This window comes from Protopterus annectens, chromosome 1.part1, assembly GCF_019279795.1.
Source record: "Protopterus annectens isolate FY-2018-M chromosome 1.part1, PAN1.0, whole genome shotgun sequence".
NCBI lineage: Eukaryota > Metazoa > Chordata > Ceratodontiformes > Protopteridae > Protopterus > Protopterus annectens.
In genome coordinates, this window is record NC_056726.1 from 1,782,386,735 (window position 1) to 1,782,397,031 (window position 10,297).

The 10,297-nt window shown below is 38.1% G+C and overlaps 1 protein-coding gene across 9 annotated transcripts in view; it reads right to left on the bottom strand.

Annotated features, from left to right (window-relative positions):
- The window catches only part of FGR (FGR proto-oncogene, Src family tyrosine kinase), a 2,305,304-nt gene that overhangs the window by 1,247,670 nt on the left and 1,047,337 nt on the right, over nucleotides 1-10,297 (bottom strand). For all 9 annotated transcript variants that reach the window (XM_044084628.1, XM_044084601.1, XM_044084584.1 and 6 more), the window contains one exon: nucleotides 1,422-1,481. The gene's annotated coding sequence lies outside the window, so the exon portion shown is untranslated. The remainder of the gene's footprint in view (nucleotides 1-1,421; nucleotides 1,482-10,297) is intronic.

The window sequence follows — 10,297 nt, forward strand, 5'->3', positions numbered from 1 at the left end:
AATTCCAGCAATTGAATGCTCCTTTCTGTCTGATGTCAGGCAATTTACTAGTAAGAATTTCTTTACAACATAATACTTGCTTCAGGTTTCTCTCATGCTTATGAGTAAAATCTTTCTTCTACAATGCCATTTAAGTCCTCATACCCACTGCCTATTAATAATCTTTTGTACACTCTTCTACCTTTATTATGTGAAATGCAGTATCTTATTTTATTCCTTTTTTTCTCTTACTTGAACATCCATTTCATCAGAAGTCTCATAAAGGAGTGGCTGCACTCTAGTCATTTACTCAATCCTTACTCTATCCATTATATCCTCAAAATTGCTTTCTCATACCTTTTGTCATTCAGTTCCTTGCTTAGACTCTCTAGGCTTACATTTAATTGTTTATTAACAGTAGTACATCTTGAATTCTTAATCATCTTTCTTCTTATTGCTGACCATCAGCATTCCATTCCTCGGAATTCTTCATGCAATCAGCCATCATAAAATTTGTGGTTAAGTCCCAGACCTGCTCCCCCAATGGTTGGCGTATGCATCTTCAAAACCATGGTTGCATTTTATGTGCTCCCATAATGTGTGCATTGTCCCCAGGCACACACACTCTTAAGAAACATTAATGAGGCTACCATCACTGGCTTGGAAAATGAAGCCCATGTTTCCTTGTCCTGCAACTATTGATGATGCTTAGCATGCCTCTGCTGTCACATCTGCAATCTGACCTATTGGTGACTCCATTTCCCTTTTTCAAGATGGGCAAACTGGTATGAGCAACGCACTCTCATGCTTACCCTCCACTGCCAGTTTTATTTATTTATTTATTTTTACATTTATTTACTGGAATAGTTCAACTGGGTCATAGCACATTTTCAGCGGAGGCCAGGGAGAAAAGCTCCAGAGACAAGTTACAAAACTTTCAATAAACACTAAATACACACATGATGAAAGAACATTGAGTCACAGAGATCTTAATGGGAAATATGTGGACTGTATATTACATTTCTGAACAGTACCCTGATATTTAAATAGATAAAGCCACCTTAAACTCTTCTTTGTTACTTTACTTTTAATAAATCAATGAAAACTGCCCTCTTCAATGTAAACAAATACATGCTGCAGAGTGAAAGTTCCTAGCCTCTTTCATTACACACATAGTTAAAGACTAGTGGGTTAAACTGAAGTGCTACAGTCAGCAAAAGTCAACATTCTGCTTTATACCAAGTTATGCCATTAATATAAAAATAAAATGTTAAAAAGAACCCATAGCTCTCAAAATGTAATAATGACTCATAAATATGGCTTTGTAAAAATGTGGTAGCAAACTTTCCACAAGGAATCCTTTTAATGCTTGCCCATGATGATAGAATAAATTACTGTGATACAATGTATATGTAAAAAAAAAGAAAATGTCCACTTCTTACCACAAGAGTGATTTAGTTCACGATGTCCAAACATGTATATTGGGATTTATAAAACAGGGTCTGAAAAAGAAATTACAGCCTATTAAACTTGTTAAGTTGAAAGTTTGTGAACAGAACAAGAAAAACTGAGAAAGCTATGATACTGCTATGGCAGTCTGCAATATATACCCATAAATCAGCTGATTTTCAGTATTCTTACTGTAGGTTTATTCTTAACTTTTCATATCATCTTACATATAATTCCTTCCCAGTGATTTCTCATGTCTGTGAAATTGACTTCAGACTAGAAAATGTGCTAGACAATAAGGAGTGTCATATTCATGAACTAATATAAACACAAGCAATTATTGATTTATTGGTCAGAGGTTGCATTTTTAATTGCAGCATGTGCACATAAGTCTACTTTAGATCATTTAGTACTAACTTCATATGATCTTATTACTTTATGTCAAGAATAACACTGCTAAAAGTTTTCAGGCTTCTGTCATGTTAACTTGAATGGATTTTATGTGAATCACATCAATAATTTTATTAATCATGTTCAGAAAAGCTAAAAAAACAATAATTTTTGCAAGATGGCAACCCCCCCCCACCCAAAAAAAAATCCACTTACTAAAATACACTAATTCTCCAGTTGCTCAACAGTGGAGAAGAGTAAAACCACTGAGGTATATTGTCTAGCAGTCTCACACAAACAGTTATATTACTGTAAGTAATGCAAGTCTGAGTTTTCAACAAACTGGAATAAAAATTTGAGATCAAAACCCAATCACAAAATGGAATCTTCACCAAGTGTAGGACAACTTCTGTTCCTGGGAAAGATGTTGGGAGAGAATGAGAAATGTTCACTCTGGGAAGAAATGAAAGGAAGATTTATGATGACAATGTTCAGAAACTTGTCGTTGTTGAAACTGTCGAACTGACAGAATAATGCCATGACAGGATCTACAGTATAGACTGACGACATAGACCTGCCGTAGCATCTATAGAATGCTTACTTGTGAAGCAAGAGCAGTGCCAGAATGTTCACTTCTACAAAATCCTGAATGGTGGGAGCCTATATAGTGAAAATGGGGAGGCTGCTCCCCTTACTAAAATTACAATCTCTGTTTTTGCATGGAATTACTAAATTCAGTGGAAGTGAGGTATATGTCCTGCTGCAGGTTACTTTTCTGCTGCTAAGCTTACATAATAGGGGTAGGATTGGTGGGGGGGGGGTCTCAGTGACTGGATAAAGGTGTAGGTCAAGTTGTGCCAACAAAATGCCATGAAACTGATGCTAAGGTTTATTTGTATTACTTCTACTAAGACCTTTCCTTGCTGCATAACATTTGTACACCACCCAGTTTCTTCACCCTATATATATATATATCCCTCCCTTTTTTATACTATACTCATTCCTTCTCCATCACTTTTCTTCCTCCCTCCAGTCTTTATTTGCATTCCTTCTCACATCTTTCTACATCTCCAAACTATAATTTTAACTCTGTAATAGCCTTTCCACAATATTACTTACACCTCCCTCTGTCTACCCTCCACTATATATCTTCCCTATATATTTCCTAGCCACCCTCTTTTTTCCTACACACTTTATCTAATAGCGTCAAACTAATGTTGCTTGTATTATCTACTGAAATGTGTTATTATGCAGTATTTGTTGTATGTTTCTCTAAAGTAGCTCTCATAATTATTACCTGGGACTAAGTATGCATGAATTAATGTATTTGGTTATACTGTCACTATTAGATCATTGTTAGTTATCACAATCATATGTTTGTATTTGTAGACCTCTTCTCCATCGGATTCCACTGCAAAGTGGCTCTGCTCAGTCAGAGAACCCAGTTACTCACATGCACACATACACATACACATAAACAAATGGATACATGCCTAGATACATAAACAAATAAATAAATAAACTGCTGGTGTGTCAGCAGTGTTGGCCACATAAGAATAATGACATTTTCCCCATGTGCACTTATTGTACATACGGCTAACATCAAGTCAACATCAGTAAAAACAAATTCCATCGAATAAAAAAAAAGTCAACACCACATTGTTCACTTTGACAAAAGACAAAAACATACATTGCACACTTACTAAAACAGATTTCGCTGGTCTCTGTCTGGACTCTGGAACTGTAGGATTGTTCCCTTTGACACTCTTTAATAATGGCAACAAACTCCTGACAATTCAGGCTACTCCCTACCATACCTCTCAACTTTTCAGATTTTTGCAGAACATCCAGATTTTTACCTCCTATGTTTGGTCTGTTCTGTTTAAAATGTGTGGTCTTCTGCCAAATCAGTGCAGTTTGAATTCACTAAATAATGACAGACATTTGAGTTTCAGACTTCATATGCTTCAGAAAAAGCATTTTAACACAAAACCTTTTATTCCAGCAGCTTCCTAAGTTTATAAGAGCAATATTTAAAATTTGTCCCAGTTTTTGAGCCTTTGTCTGCACAATATTTATGACTTTGTCCAGATTTCTTGTGCCAAGACATTGAGAGACATAATCCATGCTTATAATTCCTTGATTCTGCTGCCTTTTCCAAATTACAACTACCAAAATTAAGCAAAAGTGATCTTTACAAGTAGACAACAAAGAAAAGGCATCCAGCTATGGTCCTTCTTAGATCCCTCATAAATCACAGTTTGGCAGGGCAGGAGGCTGGGTAAGTCCTATGCAGACATTAGAATTGTAAGACACAGTCCCCGGGTAAACAGGGTGCCCTGTCTCAGTAGACCTCTGAGAATAGTTGCTCCAAAGGATGCTCTCATTCTAGAAATAGAAACTAGGTAAAAATATTTACCAAAGGTATGCAGAGAAGACTGGTTAGCTGTTGCAGTGATTTCATCAACTGGAAGCTTACATAGTAATGGACCTAGGTTGAGCTATAACTTAGTGAACCATTGGTGGGATACAAAGATTTTTGCCCACTGAGGTATAACTAAATGAAGCACAGTCTGAAATCAATTTTGCCAATGAACCCCTGGTAGTCTTTCAATTGAGCCAAGGAACTGAAAAACTAACAAACATTGTTCATCTTTCCTGGAGCTCTTTGTGCACACTAGGTAAATCATAGCTGTCTGCAAACATCCGGACAATGCAAATTGATTCAATTTAGTCTGGGTAGCCAGCCTGGACATGAGGAAAAGTTCTGTCCTAAGAGATACATGGTCCGGGTGAAAAAATATATAAGGGTATTGAGAAGAAAGGGCCTGAAGCTGAGAAACTCTGCTAGCAGTGGTAACAGCCAGCACAAATGACATTTTCCAGCTTTACATAAAGTCAGCTGAAGCAAAAGGTTCAAAGGGAGGTCTGGTTAGACACTGAAGCACATAATTAAAAGATCCCAAGCTGGAGCTGGTGTGATTACTGGAGACCTGGAATGAAAGAAGAGTGAGCAACTAATGAGTGATTTGGAAAACCCTCATGAAAGCATGAAAGTGCTGACAAATGAACTTTAACTGAGGAGTAACTAGAGCATCTCTTACATAATATCGTAACCTCAGTATCCAATAAAGTTCTTGTTGTTCAAGGAAGTTATTATTACGTGGGCAAAACCACTCAGAGGCTGAAGGAATGTATAAGTAAACATCTATATGAAATACGCAAAAAGAATGAACTGAATGCTTTGGCCAAGTATGTAATGATATTTCCTGAACACCGGTTTTTGTTTAGGGTTTTACAACCAGTGTACAATAATATCAGAGGGGGTGATACCAATAACTTCCTTGAACAACAAGAACTTCATTGGATACTGAGGTTACAAGCACATAAACATCCGGGAATAAATAACATTATCTCTATTAAGCCTGTATTGAAAGGACACAGGCTGAGAAAAGTTTAAATTTGTGTTCTGTGTTTTTAATGTTCAATTGATATTTAATTAGCTTTAATTGTTATGAGCTGTTGATTGGTTATGCTAATGTATTTAAACTGAAGGTTTTTATTAGATTTTAGAGGATCTGATGAAGAGTACTTGATATGTGAAAGCGCTTGTCCTATTTTATGGTTTATGTCAGTATTAAAAGAGACTTTTTATTGCCGTGGCTGTCCTACTGGTGTTTTGTTCACAAGTTTATCTGAAGGACAGGAGTTATTGAGAGGAGTTATAGGCCTTCTGTAAAATCTGCCCAGTGGGAGAAGTAGGGTCAATGGGCCATGATTCATTCTGTCTTATCATTTACAAAATCCAACTAAAGTAAGGATCCTCTAGAGGGGATTTTGGATGAATTCTCCCTCCCAGTCTTGATCTGATTCTGGAGTGAGAGACTTTGAGTTGGAGTCCAGGTACTACTTCTTGTACATTGTCTTCTTCAGGGGGCTATAATGGCAGTCCTCATCTGAACTCCCTTGTGAAAAATGATCTTTGAATCTCACCAGTCCTGCTCTAGACTTTCATGGGTCCTGAAGGAGTCTTGATGATGGTTAACTGATGTTTCCAACTTCAGTGGTACTCTGGAGTGAAATCAGTGCCATTGACATGATAGGCATGAAGGGGGTAAGAGTAGCTCCCATCTGCACAGCTGAATTTGATGAACTGTTTGGAACTAAAACCATTGGTGTTGATAAAGATGTTATTGGTGACATTCAAGCAAGCTCCATGCCTACTGCTGGCACCAAGGTCTCCAGGCCAATGCCAAGTTGGTGATCTTCAGTCCAGAAGTACTGAGCAGCAAGTGCTCCAACACAGAGAATGGTATGACTGCCAGTCCCCTCAATGCAGAAGACTTAACTCCAAAAGCAAAAGACCTAGTATCAGTTAGCACCAAAGAATGAGATATCAATGTTACTAGTGCCAAAGCCAATGGCATGGGAAACATAAGGTTTGTCGGCACTAAGGGGCCCAATTTGACAGTCGGGCTCAATTTCATTGCTATTGGAGGCAAAACCTGGCCAAGAGCAAGAATGGAAGGAGGTGTGTCAGGTGGAACTTCTCAGACCACATCAGAAACTGTTGTGACCAAGATGATACTACATCGAAGCTGGACCTTGACAAAGACCAACATCATGTGCATCCAGTCACCCTGAATTGAACTCTTAAGGCATCTGTGAGTCCTAACCAAAACCATTAAGTGAGAACTACCTCTCTGAAGAGAAACTGCTAGTTTCTTCTCTGCATCGAGTCCTCTGGAAGGGCTGATGACTCTTGTACATGGTGGGGGTGGGGTGGTGGAAGGCTTAGAAGGAGTAGTCAGGCTTGGTATTTGTAGCAGGAATTTTAGCCAGAGCCAACTCCACCAAAATGGGCTGATTCTCAGCCTTTCTGTTTTGTTTAGTTTATTTATTTTTTTGCATAGGCAGTGAGGAGGACTCAGTCAATGACTAATCAACAGACGTATGCCCTTCACTACTAGTTTGTTCCAGTGTTTTGCTAGAGTCTTGGAACTATTTTTTTTTACACAGTGCACAGTCACTAGTCAAGTGTAAAGCTCCTAAATGTACCAGGCATAAATCATGTAGGTCCTTGTGGGAATTTTGTGTCCACAGGTCTTGAATCCAGCTATACCTTCCTAATCCATAGGCAAATGCAAATAAAATGCAAAATATTCAACAATAAAACAAAAGCACAACTATTCAACAGTACTACCACAGCATAGCACTTACTCTGCCACCAGAAAGGGAAACACTGAATTCAAATACCAAGTGGGACAACTGCCCAATAAATGACTAAGTATGCAGGGGGTGGGAAGGAAAAATAGAGAGAGAAGAAACTTGAATAAAAAGACAAAATGCTACACTATAGAACATTAGAGAACTCTGACTGCTGACAAATAGGTTCATAGGATGATACTAGGCTATTGGCCTGGTGGCCCTTATGATATCATGAAATTACATCAATTCAAATCACAATGCAAGAAAAAAATCAAATGTGTCTATCTGCACCAAAAGCTGTCAAATGCACTTCAAAATGCTCAAGCTGCTTGGAGACCTTGTTATCATACTGGTGGCAAGGACATCTGGAGAAGGCAGCAGGAGCAAGGGATTGTGGCTGAGGAGCAGCTGAAGTTGTGAGAAGTTCTTTGCCATCACTAGAGGGTGCCAAAGGCACTTGTCTTACAGCTCCAGTATGCAGAATGGGCCTGAGAAATGCAGGGTTTTTTGCATGGGGAGCATGCCCATGCACCCTCATACCTCCATATCACTAAATATACTAACTTGATGATTACACAATTGGGGGATAAAGGAAGCATCCTTATCTCTCAGTCTTCCTCTGTTAAATAAACCCTTATATTTAAATACATGAATCGAAAGTAGTTCAGTTATTCCCATTTTACTACAAAGGGCCTGAAAAAAGGAAAATGCTGTTCTTATGTACCTACACCTATATAACTGACATTAGGGCAGTCTATCTGTTGTATGCATATCAGCTGCTTATTTTATATGTACTCAGTATATATTAACAAATCCACTAGTATAGTATTATGATGTTTCTCTATTTCTTTTTCATGTATTTGACTTGCACGTTATTTAAGTAAAACTTTTAATTACTGTACTTTAATTTTATAATATTTTTTACTGACTGCTTTTTCTTTCAATTTTCCACCACTACTTGTAAATGTGTTTTCATCTGGATTGTGCCTACTACTAATAGAGTCCCATAAGAGACAACCTAAAAACAAGGTAATACTCTTCTGCAATGATCAGCTTATAGCACAAAGTTGAAATGCCTGTGAAAATATATGCAAGCTAAAGGTTTACTATCAATTTTTCGATCGCAGCTTGTGCGATTTACAAAATGTCGAGCGAGCCATATATCGACTCAAAACATCGACACAACAAATGTCGGAACTTACATCAGCGAATGCAATACAGCATTTGCTGTTGTGAATTCCGACATTACAAGCCAGATCGCACTATAGTGGGGATCAGGAAATGTATCCTTACCCTCACTGTAGTGCAATCTCTGAGTTTGTATATATAAGTAGGGGGGTGTGGGGGATGCAGGGGGCTTGCCCCCTGCAAAAATGAAATGTAGTCTGGCAACCTTGAGAGGCAGACAGTCTCCGAGTTTGCTTTTAGTTTGAAAATGTCGACATCAACATTTTTGGACATCTGGTTTGGCATTTTCTTCTTTCGATGTTGTGCAACCTGACATTTTGGTTCAACAATATCAGTTTTCAACTGTGTTACAGTCGACTAATTGATAGTAAACCAAAGCTAAATGCCCATTCTTATTCAGTAAATTGGGCACCTTACTTCAGAGTCCAGCACAGGATTCACAGATGTTTGTGCAGTGGTATAACTAACACTGGATCAATGCGTTCAGTTATGTTACTGTGCCTTTTTGTGGTTCATAGTCATGCACATTCACACAATAGCAACATCTCATACCCCCAAATTTTGTTTAACTATAAAATGCTCAACTTAGCAGATTTGTACTACTGAGAAGAGTAACATAACAGGTTGAGCTGTGAGGTATGTGCTGTTTCTTCAGACCATGCACAGAGGCTCCCCCCTCCCACAGTGTCACACACACACACACACACACACACACACACACACACACACACACACACACACACACACACACACACACGCATTCATGGTTATGTATTCATGAGCAGACCCTATCCATGTGAAAGTGAAGGAATGTCTCCTTGCACATTAGTGATTGGTGCTCAGTGACACACCTGGCAGAGGTAAGAGTGAGAAGTACAGTGATTTTCCATGCTAAAAATTTGATAAGAGCTGAAGCTTCCAATTTAAATGGTGGCAGACTGAGTTTTGTAAGCCCCAGGGAGGAACAGGTTGCCTTCTAGATGGTTTGATGTGAACAATACCCTTATGAAATTGCTTCAAATGTGGATGAGAGTAAATGGGGTGGACTTAGGAGGCAGGCTGAGATGGCCGAGGCATGAACCTTCATGCTGGAATAGGACAAGCCTTGTTTGAATAGGTCAGAGAGCTATTCAAATAGTTGAGGCATTTAAGCACAGCAGAAAAGCAGGGAGGCATGTACTAAAAAGTCAATCCACTTCTAATAAACAGTAAAAGGTAAGTGCTTTCACAATTAAAAATTGCTTCATCAGAACTTACTAGAAACATACATTACTTCCTCTTATAACATCACAAATTCAAATGAACCAATCACAGAATATAAATTATTTAAAGAAACACATTCTCAAATGGTGTATAAAAATGTGTAAGACATCATCATTTCTTAAGTTTCCTGTCCCTCAGTCTAGCAGTGATGGCTAGATGATCATTAAGCCCTTTGCCCAAATGTGCTCTAAGTTTAATAATCCATCTGACTTCCTTATTCTCAGTGGTATTAAAAATATCACCTAGTCCAATGCCCTCAGGCACCAACTCTAGTACAGTGAATTTAAATAAATGCATGTCTCTTGAATCCAGCATATGTCTGGCTATGGCACTATAAGTGTGTCCTTTCTTGTGATAGTATACATGATCTCTAATATGCTCACGCAGACGTCTTTTGGTTTTTCCAACATAAAATGAATAACAATGCATGCAGCGAGCTGAATAAATAAGATTCCTACTGTTGCAGTTGGCATTAATAGAAAAGTTAAATATATTTCTCTTCTGCTGCATTAATTTCCGCTCATAAATTCTAGCGTTCTTTACAGATTCAGTTAGATGTAAGTCAGCCCTTTCTAAGCCCTATATGCTTTGAACAGCTACATAAATATTTTCAATGTCTTTTACTAGTTTCTCTTCAACTGGCAAAAAATAGTCAATGAGAAGTCGCATATATATGCAAAGCTAGTTTCTAAATTTATCTGTTGCCATCTAGCTAATATCTCTGAATGCAACTCACCATATGTAGGCATGGTTAGTACTCTGAGACCTTTTTAGATGTGGAAGTTTGCAAAGTCCCTTTCTAATTTGCCCTATAGTGCTC